Genomic DNA, 20184 nt, shown 5'->3' with positions numbered 1-20184 from the left:
GAAAAAAAAACAAAAACACGTTTATACTTACCCCGTTCTCCGTTATCATGGCGACGCGTCCCCTGTTTCCAGGGATGGCGCTGTAGCACGTGACTGCTGTAGCCTGTGATTGGATGCAGCAGTCACATGGGATAAAACGTCATCCCAGGAGGCCGGCCTGGAACAGAAGAAAGCATCTCTATAACGGGTTGCGGCGAAATCGAATTCAATGGGGAAAACCCACAACAGAAATGCAACGGTTCCGAAGCATAAATTGACATGCTGCAGATTACATAAATGCAGGTCAATTTCTGAACGTATTTTGGCTGATTTTTTTTACACAGCATATGGAAGAGATTTGTTAAATTCTCATCCACTCTGCTGCAACTGTAATAAGCTGCAAATTTTCCGCAATTAAATCGGTTGCGTAAGATCCGCAATGTTTATGCTACGTGTGAACACACCCTAAGTGTTAATCCATATCTGGTGTCTTGGAAACCCTTTTCTTCTATAGCAGGGGGGGGGGGGGGGGAACAAAAAAACAAAAACACTCCACGCCCACCCATCAACTATATGCAATAGATTATAATAGATGTTCTTGCTTCTCAGCAGCAGGTCATTTGTCATGGAGCACAAGATGCCATTATTCATTAACACATTACATTTCCTCACAGATATATATCACACATTAAAGAAATGAATTGAGCACCCTGATAACATGGTATGTTTATTGAGATGTAACTAAAAGAATAGTGACAGGGTGCCTTATTACAAACCTTGTTTACAGCAGGGTATTATTTCAAAGACGCACTTGGGAAATAACACTTGTAAATTAGTAAACATATGCTTAAAATAAATGAAAACTTCACATAAAATGACGGTATGCAAAACAACAGAGCCTAGCAGCATCTGTTGTCTTTGGACTTTTTTCTTGCATTTTTCAGCATCTACTGAGCACATAGGGGCAAAGTTATTAAAACTGGCATTTCATACACCAGTCTTAATAGACTGAAAAGTTGACGTAAACTCGAACACATTTATTAAGAGGCTCTTAATAAATGTTACATCTTGTGGCGCGACGACTGCGGCCATGCGCCATACATTTCCCCTCTTTGGCAACCCCAACCACACACACAAATACTCACCTCAGCGCTCCGCTTCTCTCCTTCAGCACCACTCGTACAAGGACCTGAGGCCGGGCAGCGTCAGGGCCTTTATAGGTGATGCACCACTTCAACGTCATCAGTGCTGCGTCGCATAACGCAAACGGCCTGTTGTCAGTTCCTTGCATGTGCAGCGCTGGAATAATAAGGGAGCCGGAGAGAAGTGGAGCTGTAAGCATAATTTATTTTAATTTTTTGATATATTTAATGGTCCAATGGAAGGGGCGGGGGAGAATCTGGTCAGGGGGTTGCAAGGTAGGGGCCCAGCGTGAGCCTCTACCTTGCTATGCACCATAGAGTAAAATCTACGCCAGCTAGGAACGGACATAGATTTCTACTATAATTTACGCCTGTTTTTCCCTTTCCCCGAGGTCATGCCCCTTTCCACAAAAGTGGCAAGGCTGGAGGAAAAAGGTCAAAAGTCACAATTTGCACCAGAGGTTGAAATTACCCACAAAGTTCTTTAAAAAGGAACTCCAAATAATTTATATATATATATTTTTTTTATGCTAAAAACCCCGAATATCTGCAGTCTTAGGGCATGTTCAGACGTGGCAGAAATTTTCTGCTGCAGATTTTGCTGCAAATTCGCAACAAATGCAGCAAAATTAGCATATTTGAGGACTTGCCATAGATTTCAGCCTTTGCATTGCAAAGACTGAAATCCACAGTAAAAATACTCCGGACCGTGCATGTGCGGAATGTAAATTCCACACTACAAGCTAGTTTTCACACAGTTGTTTCCTGCAATGTCTATACTAACTTAAAGCAATCGACACCAAAGTAAAAAAAAAGTCTGATGCGGACTTCCACTGTGGCCTGTCCGCAGTGTAGGCCACAGTGGAATTCCGCAGCGAATCCGCCACGACTGAACTATCCCTTAAAGGGGTTATCCCATGAAGGACATTTATGACATATCTACACGATCCGTCATAAATGTCAGATAAATGCGGGTCCCACCTCTGAGACCCGCACCTTACTCTAGAACGGAGCTCTCTAATCCCCGTTCTAGCTTTTTGTGCGCACGCTGACTCCCGGCCACTTCCTGATTACATGGACGGAAGTTACGGAAACAGCGTAGCTCGCCCCACTCGTCAAGAGTGCCGACCACGTCACAGTAGGAGGGAAAAACGCTCCTCCTTCCGTTCTCTACTGCCAGCATTGATAAGCGGAGAACGTGAGAAAGGGACTGATGAACGAAAAGCTTAACGGACACCATAGCTTCCGTTTGCATTACCATTGATTTAAATGGGAATGCTTCCATTGCAGTTGGTTGTCGTTTGTTTCCATTCCATACATTTTGAGTTTTTTTCATGAATACAATAGTGTAGTCAAGTACGCTATTATTGTTTCCGCAAAAAAACCTGAAACTTTACAGAACGGAAACCAACTGCAACGGAAGCAATACCATTGAAATCAAAGGTAATGCAAATGGAAGCTATGGTTTCGTGTCGGGCTTTCCGCTCATCCGTTCCTCCGACGGAAAGGTCTAGCGGAACCGATAAACGGAACCTGAAGCTGATGTGAACGCAGCCTTAGAATGTTCCAATTACACACTCATATTAAGCTATATTGAGGTAGTCTGTCCTATTGTATTAGGGCCTAAGGTTGACAATTTCCCTATAAATAGGCAGGGCTAACATTTCAGGAAGTAGAAAATTGTGCCCTGAAATATGAAAAATTTATATTCAGGAACTTTGAGGAGCATACTTGCATTTCTGACACTATAATGGAGCCCAGTACTTCACAATCATTCCATGGTGCAAATGCATTTGCAAGAAAAAAGTACGTGCGTGAACCCTTTGGAACTACCTGGATTTCAGCATTGATTGCTAATAAAATGTGGTCTGATTGTTATCCAAGTCACAACAATAGACCAACACAATAATAACACACAAACAGTTGGACTGTGTTATGAGCACTGAAGGGGTTACAGAAAAGGCCTAAGACTGCAAGGTAGGAGAAAGGAGGAGTTAGCTGAGTGGGAAAAGGGCCCAAGACGCTAATGGTCAAGGGGGATAAGGAAAGGCGGGCCAGTTAGATTAAATAGGCAAAATTAGCCTATGCACAGCCTCTGCCTTCTGCCTGCGTGGTGTGAGGACCTCCCACACTTTTCACCCCTTTAATGTTTTCTTTTATGAGAATTCATCTTTGCTTAGTTGTCTTTTCAGATGGCACAGCTTGGCAGTGGTTTATTGGAAAGATACTGCGCGGGGTCACCTGCTTGCTGCACGGATAGTAGCAAGGCGGTACACTACCAAAAAAGTTGATTTTTACAAAGTTTATTATATTTCTATTCATGGTAATTTTGTTATTTAATAAAGCTGCGGCTACTCCACTTACCCAACATACGGTCTGGTGTCATTTTCTTAATAATGGTATTGGAGGATAGGTCAGAGAGACAAAAAGTTGGTAAGTCATCCCAGCAGTCTATGTCTTTTATTGAGCCCATTACTACACACCCACAGTGGAGGGAGAAAAATGAAGTGACCCTCTGTGTTAATGACTTCTCCAAGAGCTAATTGGCAAAAGGTGTTTCAATTAAGGAGATGCTATTGGAAGTGTGGGTTTCATAAGTGTTTTCCAATTAAATAAAGTCACACAAAGCCTAGTTACTGACAAGTCTGTTCTTCTCAAGAAAGATCGGTTAAAGGGTTGTTCCTATCTTAAGGTCTTGATATAGGTGCGGGTCCCAGAGCCAGATATGCCACGAATGTCTAAGATGAGAATGACCCTTTAATCTTGGTTAGCAATGGTTTGTGCAGACCCCACATGAGAAGCACAGCAGACTAGATTATGAAGGTTGACATTGCAACTATGAAAATGTTAAAGGGTATTAATAAAATATCCTTTTTGTATCATTAAAAGTTGTATTTGACTTTCAGATTCTTCTAAAATAATGCATATATGCAGAATTGGTAAAATGGTTATAAGCCTGCATGCTCTGTCGAATTTCAATGCACACAAGTTGGTAGATGTTGGAAAATATACGGCTCCATCGCTTCATTTCTTTTTCTAACATGCACAATGAAAGAAAAGCTTTCTGTGCTGGGCTGTAAAGTGGAAGACAATGTAATTTACCGGATCAAATCAGAGAGGAAGCTACAGCCTTCCATTACAAAACATCATGGGAGAGAGGTGCAAATATTGTTGAGAGGAGAAAAAGGAATTGTAAAATTTTACAGTCCAAGGAGAAACATTCAGTGTGATTTATGGCTGTATTCAGCTAAGCTTACAGTGTTTTCTGCGTATTGCTAGATTGTACACTTTCTTATCCACACAAATGCGGAGTCTCATGTTCTACAGTAAGCACACAGCAACTGTTTGTGTAGACCTCGCATGGGTAGCACAGCAGACGAGATTCTGTCATAATGTTCTGTTATATTGATCACATGAAGGTTGACATTGCAACTGAGTGTTAATGTAAGCGGCAGCCTGCAGTTCACTGATGGTCTGCAGGGAAACTGCAGGGAATATGAAATTAACTGCAACCCATTATGTTACTCAGAATGCTGCAGAAGAAGCTCAAAGTCAGTACAGTACACAGTCAAAGGGGAAATTTATCAACCTTTCAGTTGAGAATTTAGACTTTTGGGCATTTTACGCTGCCCTTGCCACTTTTGTATATATAAAAAAAGTTTACTAAAATGGTTGGGGCCATTGAGGCCCAACAAATTGTTTATAATTTGCACCAGGAAACTGGTGTAAATTATAGCAGAAATCGATGTCAGTTTCTAGCTAGTTCATATCTCACTCTGTGGGACGTAACAAGGTAGAGGCCCATGCCAGGTAGTGAACCTTGCCCCCCCAAGCAGACTATCCCCCCATCGGACAATAAAAAAAAAAAGAAAAGAAATGTGAAAAATAGGTCTACTCACCTCACCACTCACCCCTCTGGGCCCTCTCAGGCTCCCTCAGCATGCCACGGCTCATACAATGTATTAATGCCGGGCAGCGTCAGGACTAATAATGAAACGCAGCACTCTATTAGGCCCTGACGCTGCTCAGCGTCAGGATCTTGTATGAGCCGCAGCCTGCAGTGTGAGCCTCTAGCAACCCAGTGGGAAAATCGAAGAGGTGAGCATAATTTATTTTTCTCAATTTTATGTCCGAAGGGGGGAAATGGATGCACACAAGTTGGTAGATGTTAGAAAAATATATGGCTCCGTCGATTCATTTCTTTTTCTTGCTATCATGCACAATGACAAAAAAGCTTTCTGTGCTGGGCTGAAAAAGTGGAAGACATATTGTAATTTACCGGATCAAATCAGAGAGGAAACTACAGCCTTCCATTACCAAACATCAAGGAAGAGATTTGCAAATATAGTTCAGAGGACGTTGAATTCTGCGTCGCATATTAGTCCCGGACGCTGCTCGGGGACCCGGTGAGTGAAGAGAAAAGAGGAGCGGTGAGATGAACATACATATTTTTTTTATTTTATGTCCGAAAGGGGGGAAAGGATGGCGCTCAGTTGCAGTAGCTGCACAACAATTGTGGTGCACGGCCAGCGGAGGGATGCAATAGATTTATTAAGAGGTGTACACCTCATAATAAATGTGTCACATCTTACCCTAGTGAAATAGAAAGACTGGTGTATGAAGAGTCAGTCTAAATTAATCTGCTACATTGTCTGCTTTGCGGCAGGTTTTCATGAAATGTATACAATACTGAGATTTACTGGTTTGTCACTTAAATTTAGTGGAGTTCCCCTTCATTTCCCAAAACAAAAGGAGTGCTCACACTAAGGCCCCATGCACACGACCGTAAAAATCGCCCGTAATTACGGGCCCATTCATTTCTATGGCCGACGGACACCTTCCCGTATGTCTACGGGAGGGTTTCCATGCCGTAGAAACCTGCCAAAAAAAATAGGACATGTCCTATTTTTTTATTTTACGGACCGTGCTCCTATACTTTATAATGGGAGCACAGCTCGTAAAAATTTCCGGCTGTCCGCGGCCGTACGGGCACGGTCGTGTGAATGAAGCCTAACTATAGGCTCGGACACTATTAGCTTGCTTATGGATAGAAAATCAATCGACCCTGACCAGTCTGCTTTCAGAGTACTCCCGTATTCTCCATTAAGACGGTTTCGCAGGCCTTTATTATTTTGTTCTTTTTTTGAACAAATGACGTTGTATACTACAGTAGGTATGAAAAAGGATAATAAGTAAAAAGCGGTAACGATGGAACCTTCATTGAATTTATCAGCTTCCAAGTATGTGCAGTTATGTGGAGAAATGTACTACTTGTCTGAGCGAAGGGGTTAAATTGTCATTTATACTGAGCCAAAATGAATTTCTCTTTATGAAGGGATTATGGGGTTATCAAACAATACAATGGAAGCACTGTTGAAAAGGGTTTTCAAATGCATTTTCCAGGTTTCCCTCTACCTAGTCTTAAGGAAGGTGCACCAATGTATTATTTTACAGATACCACTTCAGTCATCAGAACTGCACATAGAAAATAATAGCTTTCTGTCAGCATATGTCACTTTACAAAAATCACCAGAAAAGAACACCGGGGCTTATTTATATGGAAGCTGAGATATTCCAAATTGAAGGAATATTGTGACATTTTTTCATTCATTTTTTCCCTCACTCATTGTAGCATTACTGCATCTATTGCGTCACACAATCTTTTTCAACTAGTGGTTTAATATGTAATTCCAGACTTAAACTAAAAATTCAGTTAGAAGCAATTGCCCACCTGATCCCTTATACTTTCTTGAGATCCTGCAAGTTGGAGATATTTTTATTTTTTAAATCAAGTAATTTTTTATTTTCAGCAAAACAAAACATTTGCAATACAGCATCGCAATACATACAAAACTCCCCGCTCCCCCCTTCTTCCATAGTATGCATACTCATGAATACATAATAACATCACATAAATCAGTATCAAATACATAATATATCATCTACAAATCCAGTGCACATTTGAAAAAGAATGAACAAAATCCCCCCAAGGCCAATCAGAGTACTCTACACCTCATAGATTATCTACCTGACGGTTTAGACTGCAGCCCAGTCGCAAAATCTCACGATGAACTCAGGCCCCTGCTTTCCACCCATGGAGACCATATTTGATCAAATGTATGCTTAACATTCCTAGCTGTGTATATATGTATTTCCATGCGTGTTAACCACGTGACTTTGTTACAGAATTCCGATAACGAAGGTGGTTTATCATCCAGCCAATGTTGTGCAATAAGTTTCCTAGCCACATACAGCATACGAGCAACAGCCAGATTAACATGTTCAGAAATATAAATATCCTCCACATACCCTAGGACACATACAAACGGAGTGAAATCTACCGATACTGTATAGATAAAAGAAATAGTGTCCACTACCTCAAACCAGAACTGTCGCAGCTGCACACATTGCCACATCATGTGTAGCAACGTGCCAGGTTCCCCATCACACCTAGCACAGTCAGGGGAGTCCCTGACCCCAATTTTAGTCCGAAATTCCGGCGTTCAATATACCCGATGTACCAAAAACTGAGGAGAGATACGATGTGCCTCATTCATAGAAAGTTTAGGTATTAAAGGCGACAAAATATATCTCCCCACTGACTTTCTTCTATGGGCCCAAGATCTCTTTCCCATTTGCTCCTCAATATGGAAGGTGAATCATCTAGGAATCTTATCAGAAGACTTTTGTACAGCAGAGATATAAGGCCAGAGGTATGACTAGTCTTGCTAATAACTCCTATCAGGACATAATCCATTATTGTGACTGTGTTACTCCTATTCTCCATACCGTATGCATGACAAACCTGAAGATATTTATAAAATTGGGTATGAGGAAAACCAAACTCGTCTGCAAACATGAAAATAACTTCAATTCCTGATCATCCAACAACTGGTCCATTCTACAAACCCCTTTGTCCTTCCACAGAGCAAAATTTGTTAGAGTGTTCATATGAGGCAACCAAGGTGTATCCCAAATAGCCGTAGATTGTGTACAACCTGTCACGAGGTGGGTCAGTGGACCTACTAGGCCGTACCGCCGTAGCGGAGAGGCAGTTGGCCAAACAGGAAACGCCAGCAATACAATGTCCCGCACAAGGGTGCCTGGCCGCAGCTCTGGTACAGGTGAAGAAGGGCGAAGCAGGTTGCGCCAGACGTGGCGGATTCCTCCGGACGTGGCAGATGACACAGGACATGACACGACTCCGACACCAATAGGCACAGGAACAAGAACAGCTCGGGATACAGGAACAGGTAACAAGGCACGGGTAACAACTGGAACGGGAAACACTAAGGGATTATTTGCAAGACAGACTGGGAAAACTAACAACGCTCAGGCAACGATCAGAAGGCCTGTAGCCTTCTTATAGACCAGGAAATCATGGCAGTTGATGATGTTCATTTCCTTCATGCGCGCGCTGGCCCTTTAAGGCCGGGCACGAGCGTGCGTGCGCACCCTACGGGACACAGCAGACCGGAGCGGAAGTGAAAGCTGGCGTCTCCTAGGAAGGAGATGGGGACCAGCGCTCACGGATACATGGCTGCGGGCGTCGGGAGGTGAGTAAACCCGACGGCCCGCGGCCATGGACGCTACCACAACCCGTGATACCGTGAACATTTCTAACACTCCACCATATTTTGTGCATCAAATACAGCGTTGGATAAGTTTTAGTATGCGGTTTAAATTTATGGGCCTCTAGTGCCTCATATAAAGAGTCTGAACATAGGAAATGCTGTAAAAGCAGTCTATTAGAATCCACTGAGTCATCCATATCCCACCCTCTGAAATGTTGCAGCTGAGAAGCCAGATAATACAATTCGGGGTTAGGAACCGCTAGACCTCCGTCTGTCTTATCTCCCTGCAAAGTCTCCAACTTTATACGCGCATGCCCTGTATTCCATATAAGAGACCTAAATAGCCTATTAACCTTGTAGAAGAACCGCTGAGGTAACCATATAGGTGCATTGTATAAAAGATATAGCAGTTGAGGCATCCATATCATTTTAATTAAATTGCATCTGCCAATGACAGAGATACAATTTACGCCACACATCCAACTTAAGTTTAAATCGGGCCAGTAAACGTGTTAAATTCAATCGTTCCATTTCCTCCAGTTTCATAGATATTTCCACTCCAAGATATTTAAAGGAGGTGACACATTTCATTGGGAGATCTGCACATGGCACCTGCGAGTGTGAATCAGCCACCTTCATCAGGACATACTTGGACCAGTTAATGGTCAAGCCGGAGAACCGGCCAAACTCCCCAATAGTAGACATAGCTGCATCCAAGGAGGCAGCATCATCCTCCAGAAATAGTAGCATGTCATCAGCGTATAACGCCAGTTTATCCTCCTGCTCTCCATGACGGAACACGACAAGGTCAACAGAACCCCTAATCAATACTGCTAATGGCTCGATGGCTATAACAAAAAGTAACGGAGAGAGCGGGCAGCAATGCCGTGTACCTCTACCCAATGGAAATGCAGTGGTCATAAAGTTATTTACTCTAATTCTAGCCACAGGTCTATCATATAGCATCCGAATCCAGGAAATAAAATAGTCCCGAAAGCCCATTTTCTGAAGCACTGCCCATAAATATGCCCATTCCACACATCGAAGGCCTTCGCTGCATCCAGAGAGCAAAGTACCCTCCTTACCTGAGTTGTCAGCTGGGAGTTGCAAGTTCAAAAATAATCGTCTAAGGTTAATAGCTGTAGATTTATTGGCCATAAAGCCAGTTTGATCAGGGTGTATTATTGACGTGATAATCCTGGAAAGGCGCACAGCTATAGCCTTAGCATTAATTTTAATGTCCACAGGCAACAAAGATATTGGTCTATAAGAGTCTGCCAAAGGAGGATCTTTACCAGGCTTCAAAAGAACCACTATCACTGCCTCTCTCATAGAGACCAGGGTCTACCTGACACTAACAGCGGACGTAAAAAATCCAAAATATGCGGCAGGAGTATGTCACCCAATTTTTTAAAAAATTCAGCCGGCAGGCCATACGATCCCGAAGCCTTGCCATTAGCTAAAGACGCCACTGCGTCCTGCAACTCTTCCAAGATTAAAAGGAGTGTCCAAAAAATCTTTATTGCTAGAAGCTAAACATCGCAATGAGATACCCGATAAATATGTATCTAATTGTGTCTCAGACACATGAACATGCAAACTGTATAAAGAGGTGTAATAAGATTTAAATACCTCCGCTATCTCTGCATTACCATATACCAGGACCCCATCAGCATTTTGTATCGTTGCAATATACGTTTGACCATACTGCGCCCTTGCCACCATTGCAAGCATATGTCCCGCCTTCTCCCCTTCTGCATAAGAGCGCTGTTTCAGAAACATCCTCTTATTTGCCACCATCTCTAGTAGATGCTTCTGCAGGAGGTCCTGAGCTTCACGCCAATCCGCCAGAGACTGGATGGTATTGTTCAAAACATGTGTCACTTCAGTCTGTTGCACCCTACTCCTAAGAGCATCACCCAACTTTCTAGTCTTCAACTTATCCCAACTTATTAACTGAATCAAACACCCTCTTAGCGTAGCTTTCATGGCGTTCCATACCATACCTATGCCTGCCGTACCCACATTGTCCGAAAAATAGTCCTCCAACACCTTAGATACAACCGAAACATCAATAATAGTTAACCAAAATGCATTCAACCTCCACAGCGTTCTACCTGTTCTAGGACCTGGAGATATTGAGATAACCGTAACAGGGGAGAGTGGTCAGAAAGCGCTCTAGGTAGCTAGCCACAGTGTCAGGGCCTAAGCCAAGATCTATACGGGACAAGCTGTTATGGGAGCTAGAAAAGCAGGAATACTGCTTATCGTGCGTATGTTTCAATCTCCATAGATCCAGCAGCTGTACCTCCTGAAGAAAAGATACAAAAGCAGTTACAGGACCATCCACACTCGCACCCTCATTGTTAAATTTATCCCAATAAGGATGTACATAGTTATTAAAATCTCCCAGCAAGACAAATGGTATACCCGGCCTAGCGCCAGTAAAATTCAGAACCTTTCTAAGCACATCATAATTAAAGAATATATTGTATAGAATATATAGTGCAATGAAGACCGACATATCTCCCCTCATCATCCAGATCAACCTGAAGACACGAGAAAGGGATCAGACGATGTATCATCAGGCTGACACCCCTTGAATAACTGGTGTGAACAGAATGATATTCATGGCTCATCCGTGCACGGTGTATAGTTGAAATTCTATCCCTGGAGAGATGTGTTTCTTGCAGAAATAATATAGCAGGAAAATGAGGCTTAACATAGTTAAATATAGCTGTAGGCTTCGTAGGTTCTCCAAGGCCCCGCACATTCCAGAATACAATCTTAACCCCTTAGTGACCAGCCCATTTTAGGCCTTAATGACCAAGCTATTTTATTCGTTTTTCTATAGTCGCATTCAAAGAGCTATAACGTTTTTATTTTTTCGTCTACATAGCTGTATGAGGACTTGTTTTTTGTGGGATTAGTTGTGCTTTTTAATAGCACCATTTTTGGGTACATATAATTTTTATATTAACTTTTATTAACCTTTTTGGGGGGGATTATAAAAAAAACCTGAAATTCCGCCATTGTTCTATGCGTTTTTAAATTGACGCCGTTCACTATGCGACGTAAATAACATGTTACCTTTATTCTATGGGTCGGTACGATTACGGCAATACCACATATGTGGAGGTTTTTTTATGTTTTACGACTTTTGCACAATAAAAACACTTTTGAACTAAAATTATTTGTTTTTGCATCGTCGCTTTCCAAGAGCCGTAATTTTTTTATTTTTCCATCAATGTAGTGATTTTTTGGGCTTGTTTTACTGCGGGACAAGACGTAGTTTTGAATGGTACTGTTTTGGGGTACATGGGACTTATTGATTCATTTTTATTATGACTTTTTTGGGGGGCAATGGAAAAAAATTGCAATTTCGCCATAGTTTTTTGCGTTTTTTTTTTACGGTGTTCACTTTGCGGTTTAAATTACATATTAACTTTATTAATGGAGTCATTACGGTCGCGGCGATACCACATATGTGTACTTTTTTTTTTTTTTTTTACACTTTTACTAAATAAAACCACTTTTTATGGAAAAAAATGGATTTATTTTTTTACTGTACTTTTTATTAATAATCTTTATTTCACTTTGATGACTGATTTTATTAGTCCCACTAGGGGACTTTACTGTGCGATGTTCCGATCGCTGCTATAATGCTCTGGTATACTTCGTATACCAGAGCATTATTGCCTGTCAGTGTAAATCTGACAGGCAATCTGTTAGGACGTGCCTCCGGCGCGTCCTAACAGGCATATGTCCAGGGCAGACCTGGGGGCTTTTATCAGTCCCCCGGCTGCCATGACACCCCATAGGAGACCCGCGATTGCATTCGCGGGCCGCCGATGGGTGACAGAGGGAGCGCACTCCCTCTGTAAACAAAGTTAAATGCCGCGGTCGCTATTGACGGCGGCATTTAACGGGTTAAACGGCCGCGATCGAAGTAAACTTCGATCGCGGGCGTTGGAGCAGGAGCTCAGCTGTCATCAGACAGCAGAGCCCCGGCTCCTGCCTGCACGGGAGACCCGTGCAGGACTTAGATTAGGCTGACGTGAAAAGGCGTCAGCCTAGCCTAAAGCCCATTAGTGAATCACGTAAAAAGGCGTATTAGTGGTCACTAAGGGGTTAATATTAAGAGCCATACGGTTTACGGGTTTACACATTAATAAAACAGGAGGAAAACAGTATTTTCATACAATTACAGTACATACCCATATTGTAATCCAGGGGTCTCAAGCACGCGGCCCGCATGCGGCCCCTGGGGCAGTCATCTGCGGCCCGTGGGACACAGAGCCGCTAGCATCGGCTCTGCTCCGAGACTCTGGAATTCCCTGACATCGCGGTCCACATATGAACAGCGATGTCTGGGGCTTCCCCAGAGCCGGAGTCCCGGACAGAGCGCTAGTACAGGCTCTGCTCCGGGACTCTGTGGAATTCCCTGACATCGCTGCCCATATATGGACAGTGTGTCAGGGTCTTGCCCAGAGCGGAGTCCCGGGCAGAGCGCTAGTATCGGCTCTGCTCCGGCACTCTGTGGAATTTCCTGACATCACTGCCCATATATGGACAGTGCGTCAGGGTCTTCCCCAGAGCGGAGTCCTGGGCAGAGCGCTATTATCAGCTCTGCTCCGGGACTCTGGGGAAGCCTCTGACATCGCTGTCCATACATCGACAATGATGTCAGGGGCTTCCCCAGAGCAGGAGTCCCAGTGATGTCAGGAGCACAGCTGGAGTCCCAGGAAGAGCCTACTAGCGCTCTGCCCGGGACTCCAGCTCTGGGGTTGCCCCTGACATCTCTGTCCATATATGGACAGCGATGTCAGGAACAGAGCTGGAATCCCAGGCAGAGTGCCAGAAGCGGCTCTGCTCCTGGACTCCAGCTCTGGACAAGCCCCTGACATCACTGTGGCAGCCTCTACAGAGGGCACTGTGGCAGCCTCTACAGAGGGCACTGTGGCAGCCTCTACAGAGGGCACTGTGGCAGCCTCTACAGAGGGCACTGTGGCAGCATCTACAAGTGGGTGTGTGGCAGTATCTGAAGAGGACACTGGCATTATCTAGGGGTGTGATGCATTATCTACAGAGGGCACTGTGGCCTTATCTACAGAGGGCACTGTGGCCTTATCTACAGAGGGCACTGTGGCCTTATCTACAGAGGGCACTGTGGCCTTATCTACAGAGGGCACTGTGGCCTTATCTACAGAGGGCACTGTGGCCTTATCTACAGAGGGCACTGTGGCCTTATCTACAGAGGGCACTGTGGCCTTATCTACAGAGGGCACTGTGGCCTTATCTACAGAGGGCACTGTGGCCTTATCTACAGAGGGCACTGTGGCCTTATCTACAGAGGGCACTGTGGCCTTATCTACAGAGGGCACTGTGGCCTTATCTAGGGGTGTGTTGCATTATCCACAGAGGGCACTGCGGCAGCATCCACAGAGGGCACTGCGGCAGCATCCACAGAGGGCACTGCGGCAGCATCCACAGAGGGCACTGCGGCAGCATCCACAGAGGGCACTGCGGCAGCATTCACAGAGGGCACTGCGGCAGCATCCACAGAGGGCACTGCGGCAGCATCCACAGAGGGCACTGCGGCAGCATCCACAGAGGGCACTGCGGCAGCATCCACAGAGGGCACTGCGGCAGCATCCACAGAGGGCACTGCGGCAGCATCCACAGAGGGCACTGCGGCAGCATCCACAGAGGGCACTGCGGCAGCATCCACAGAGGGCACTGCGGCAGCATCCACAGAGGGCACTGCGGCAGCATCCACAGGGGGCACTGTGGCACTATCTAAAAAGGGGCTGCCCAATCTTGACGTGTGCTAACTGAGCCGCCGGACTGCATTTAGCGACACTTAAACTGGAAAGATGGATTGTTGAAATAAGCACGTGGAGAAATATCTCAAATTTTAAACCTAGTGCTATTATTATAGTAATGTAATATTATTATTCTAGTAATATAGTGTTATAGTAGTTCAAATAACTAATTGATTAACAATAATTTTGTATTGTATCAAATTTGAAAGTAATGCGGCCCGTCAACTTCCCATTTTTTCTATATGCGGCCCACTTACCCGGCCGAGTTTGAGACCCCTGTTGTAATCAGAACAAAGATGCATATTCTGGAAGAACCCCAAAAAATTAAAGTTGGAGATTTTACTTACTGAACAAAACAAGAAATAATGACCCTAGGTGGGTGATTAGGGTTTGTGCACATACAGCTATATACAATTTGCCAAATGGCAACTAACACTCTTTAACCCCTTAATGACACAGCCTAGTGTGGGCCTTAAAGGGGTTTTCCCTTTAGAGATGTTTATGACATATCCACAGGATAAAGTCATAAATGTCAGAGAGATGCGGGTCCCACCTCTGGGACCCCCACCTATCTCTAGAACGGGGTCCCCTAAAGCTTTTTGTGCTCACGCTGCCTCCCAGCCACTTACTGATTCCAGAGGTGGGACCCGCATCTTTCTGACATATCCTGTGGATGTGTCATAAATGTTCCCCAAGGGAAAACCCCTCTTAGACTCGGACCCCATTTTTCAAATCTGACATTTGTCACTTTATGTGATAACTTTGGAATGCTTATATTAATCCAAGTGATTCTGAGATTGTTTTCTTGTGACACATGGTACTTTATGTTAGTGGTAAAATTTGGTCGATACATTCAGTGTTCAGTTCTGAAATGGCTTTGAGGGGCCTATATATTAGAAACGTATTCACTGCCTGAAAGAACTGAGACACCTACTAAATTTGTGGCAAAAGATCAAACAAATATTTGATTGAAATAGAACAGGGGTTTATAAAACAAACTGGAATATTGAGTTAATACCCTCCTGACACTTTCAATAACCTGATCTTTCTTCTTGCACCTGTAATTAGACTTATTGGCTACAGGGCCCATTTTTGACAATTTAGAATTAAAGAGATTTTAATTGTTCTTTCAGGCAGTGAATAATCATCAATTTGGAACGTATACATGCATATCTTTTGGACCTGACTATATATTAGAAACCCCCATAAAACAACCCATTTTAAAAACTGCACCCTTAAAGTATTCAAAACAGCATTTAGAAATTTCATTAACCCTTTAGGCGTTTCACAGGAATTAAAGCAAAGTGTAGGTGAAATTTACAAATTACATTTCTCTTGCAGAAATTTTATTTTAATCTATATTTTTCTGTAACACAAAAGATTGTATAAGAGAAACACAACTAAATATTTATTGCGAAGATTCTGACATTTTTAGAAATATCCCACATGTGGCCCCGGTGTGCTACTGGACTGAAACACAGGCCTCAGAAGCGAAGGAGCGCCTAGTGTATTTTGGGGCCTCTTTTTTTTTTTTTAAATATATTTTAGCTACGTCAGGTTTGAAGAGATCTTGTGGTACCAAGATATAGACACCCCCAAAAATACACCATTTTGGAAACTACACCCCTCAAGGAATTCATCTATGGGTGACTATTTTGACGCCACAATTTTTTCACAGAACTTATTTGAATTGAGCTGTGAAATTAAAAAAAAGAATTTTTTTCCAATAAGATTTTTGGTCAAAATGTCTTATTTTCACAAGGAATACTTCATACTTCAGTGCGGCAATACTTCATTTGTGTTGTTTGGGCCCATGGGAGGGCTCAGAAGGGAAGGAGCGCTATGTGTTTTTTGGAGTCCAGATTTTTCTGAATTTTTTATAGGGTGTTATTTCGCATTTGCAGAACCCCTGAGGTACCAGTACAGTTGAAACCCCCGAGAAGTGACCCCATTTTAAAAATGACATCCCTTAAGGCATTCTTCAAGAGATGTAGTGATCATTTTTACCCCACAAGTATTGTGTAAAAGGTAATGCGCAGCAGATGGTGCAGTGTAAGATTTGCATGCATATATGCCATTTCAGTGACGGATTTATTGTGCCCAGCATGTGCTACCGGAGACATACACTCCATGAGTTGTAATGTGGGTTCTCTCGGATACGGCAATACCCTACATGTGGATGGTATTTGCTGCCTGGGCACACGGCAAGGGCTCAGAAGGGAATAAGGAGGGGAATAAAATATGAGGAGTGCATCAGGGTGAATAAAACTGTGGTAAATTAAAAATTAAGGTCTGTATGGTAATTTTAAACCACTCTTTCATACAGAGCCCTGTTTTTTTAGGAAACATGCCACATGGTATATTGTGTCCTTCCTTATCCCCCCCTCTTTGAGCAGAGTCTGCACCTCTTTTGAATCTTTCCCTTCCCACCAGTTTGGGGAACTTCTCCTGGAAAGTGTTGCCGTGGTACTATGCGTGTGGCCTCACTTCTAGAAGTACTGGGTGCTCCCCCTTCCTGGTCCCTAAAGATTAGGTTCTTGATAACCACCTCTTGAAATTCCAGGAAAGTTCCCCTCTGGCCTGCACATCGATGTAACGCGTACGCATTGTACAATGCCATCTGTATGATGTGCCTCCCACGTACCAATTTTAGTCCAGGATGCAGTCTGGTTTAGGAATCTCTGTACTGTTACATGGGTACTGGTGTGGCCATGTAGTGTTGTCAACACAAGGACATCTCTCTTGTTCTTGTACTTGACACACCATATGTTGCTGCAGTATGTGCTCTCACTGAGTGTTCGCCCAAGCAGCATCTTAGGGAGGCCTCTCTGATTTTTTTTCTAATAGTGCCACATGCCACAGTACTTCTCGAAGCGAGGCACTGAAGAGTGGGACGCTGGTATAAAAATTATCTAAGTAGAGGTGGTAACCCTGGTCCAGCAGTGGGTGCACCTAATCCCACACAATTTTTGCATTAACTCCAAGTAAGGTGTCCTGAATATTGGTGTCCTTCCCTTCATATACCCTAAATTTGTATGTATACCCTGATTCACTCTCGCACAGTTTATACATCTTCACGCCATATCTTGCCCTCTTACTAGGCAGGTACTGGCTGAATTGAAGCCCCTCTTTAAAATGTACCAGGTACTCGTCAATAGAAAAAACACTTCTCAGGGGTGTATGCTTTGGCAAGCCGGGCACTGAAATGGTCTAATAAGGGTCTCAGTTTATACAAACTGTCAAAGCTGGGGTCATCCCAGTGTAGGCACTGCTCATTATCAGCATAATGTAAGAAGCAAAGTATTGCCTCATAAAGCATCATGAACATGGCTGTGCGGTACATCGGGGTGTGGTATATGATGCCTGTGCATATGGCTTCTTCAGAAGCCCCATGTACAAGAGCAGTCCCCAGAACTTGCCCAACTCTGCTGTGTCTACAGGGGTCTACATGTGGGTTTGGGCGTAAAATGATGTGGGGTTCAGGGTTACTGTTGGGCAAATAAATTGGTCTGGGACACCATAAGTTCTATGAAGTCTTCAATGAAAAAGTCTATCTCACCGAGCCCTGCCGTGTTAAATTTGATTCCCGGGAAGCCCATGTACTTGGGGCTCATAATTGTCTGGTGTGGGGGTCCAAATGGGGTCTCTTCTCTTGGGGGTTTTAACTGTGGTGGTGGTCGTAGCGTGTCTCCTAGGGGTCCATCCTCTTCATCATTTGAGTCTGTGTCGGAGGCAAGAAATGAACATGCCTCTTTGGCAGTAAAAGACCGTTAGGACATGTTTTATGCTTTGCTTAGACACGTGTAAAAAAAACCTATAGAAAACAAAATATATACATTTTGTTTTCAATAGGTCTTTTTTATACACGTGTGTGTATATATATATATATATATATATATATATATATATATATATATATATATATATCCCTAACTAGAAGCAATAGGCTGCTACCTTACCAACCCAAATATTTTTTTGTGTTTTTTTTCTTTTGTTTTCTAACACTAAACCTAACTAGATTTTATGTGAAATTCCCTGACACTAAACCTAACTATGGCGACGATTCCCTGACACTAAACCCAACTAGATTATTTGGAACTTCCCTGACGCTAAACCTAACTACGGTGATGGATCCCTGACTCTAAACCTAAGTACGGTGACAGATTCCAGATGCTAAAATTTCCTGATGTTATACCCAACTACGCTTTTGACGGTACATTGACACTAACATTGAGACTAACTACACCGAATACTAAACTACCTCAGATGCTGCAGATAAAAATCTAAACTAGCTTTTTTTTTATGTTATATATATATATATATATATATATATATACACACACACACACACACACACACACACACACACAAACACACACACACACACGCAATGGCCGCCGCGCCGTTCCCCGCTTTTTGCACGTCCTCCGCTCCGATTCCAGTACCCTCCATTCCCTCATGCTCGTCCCGTGCTCCACTTACCCGATCCGGACGCTCTTCAGGCCCTGGGCAGCATCAGGTTACTGCATCTCTCACCTCCCTCCGCAGAGGTCATCTACGATGTGCGGCTGCAGCCACTAGAGGGCACGCGCGCTGACTCTTCCCTTCTTGAAGTGCCATCGCGTGCCAAAATCCATAGACTTCCTATTTAAGGATCCTCCTCCCTCAGATCCTTGCCTGTTCAACCAGGTTATCCCTGTGAGCTTCCCTGTACCCAGTTTCCCTGTTACCTCGACTTCTGCCTTGTCTGGATTTCCCATTGTGACCTCAGCCTGAACTTTGTACTATCCTTGCCTGCCAACTACCTTGACCTATTGCTATCCATACCCGTAACGACGTCTGCTGCCTGTCCTGACTTCTGGCCTATACATGTGACTGCCTCTAAACCCGCTGTATCAAGCGTTGCCCTGGGTTACAAGCACCATCTCCCAGACGACACAGAGGATCCACAAACCAACCGGTGAGAACGGTTATAATATATTGATTCAGTTTTCTTGTTTTTATAGAACAAGTGGACTTCCCGGACAGTAAACCTTACTAGGGTGAGGGTCCCTAAAACTAAACCTAACTAGATTATTCCGAGCTTCACTAAACCTAACTACAGTGACTGATTCTTGACGCTAAATTCCCTGACGCTACACTTAACTACGCTTTTTGGCGTTTCCCGGACACTAACTAACCCTAATACTAAACTAACTAGCGGATAACTATCTAAACTAACTTTTTTTTTTATTTGTATAAATTTTTATATATTTTAGTTTTTTTCTTACAGATTTTTTATACAGAAAGAAAACGAGAAGAAGAAAAACCCCAGGAAGCAAAAAATGTGGCCCTGAAGAATGAGAGACTGATAGATCACTGACCAAAAACGTGGGGGTGACAAGGGTAACACAAGGAAGGACAGGAGTGGGAAGTAGATGGAAGACGGAGGAAGCAACACAAATGATCGTAGCATAGAACTTGAATATATACAGCACTTTTTTTTACACAGAAACTCTACTAACACCCACTCTGAATGACTCACGAACACCAACAGAGAAGTTCAGGGCGGGTGCAGCAGGATCCAATGTCAACGGCAGGATCTGATGTCAGCGATCGCCGCTATTGGTCAGTAGTCGCTGACTAACCAATAGCGGTGATTGCCGAGGCGGGACCACCGCAATA

At 43.5% G+C, this 20184-nt stretch overlaps 1 protein-coding gene across 1 annotated transcript in view; it reads right to left on the bottom strand.

Annotated features, from left to right (window-relative positions):
• The window catches only part of FRAS1 (Fraser extracellular matrix complex subunit 1), a 457569-nt gene that overhangs the window by 330172 nt on the left and 107213 nt on the right, over positions 1-20184 (bottom strand). The gene's annotated exons all lie outside the window — the stretch shown is intronic.

This window comes from Rhinoderma darwinii, chromosome 1, assembly GCF_050947455.1.
Source record: "Rhinoderma darwinii isolate aRhiDar2 chromosome 1, aRhiDar2.hap1, whole genome shotgun sequence".
NCBI lineage: Eukaryota > Metazoa > Chordata > Amphibia > Anura > Rhinodermatidae > Rhinoderma > Rhinoderma darwinii.
The sequence above is the reverse complement of the archived record's forward strand: the minus strand, read 5'-3'. Positions and strand labels throughout refer to the sequence as shown.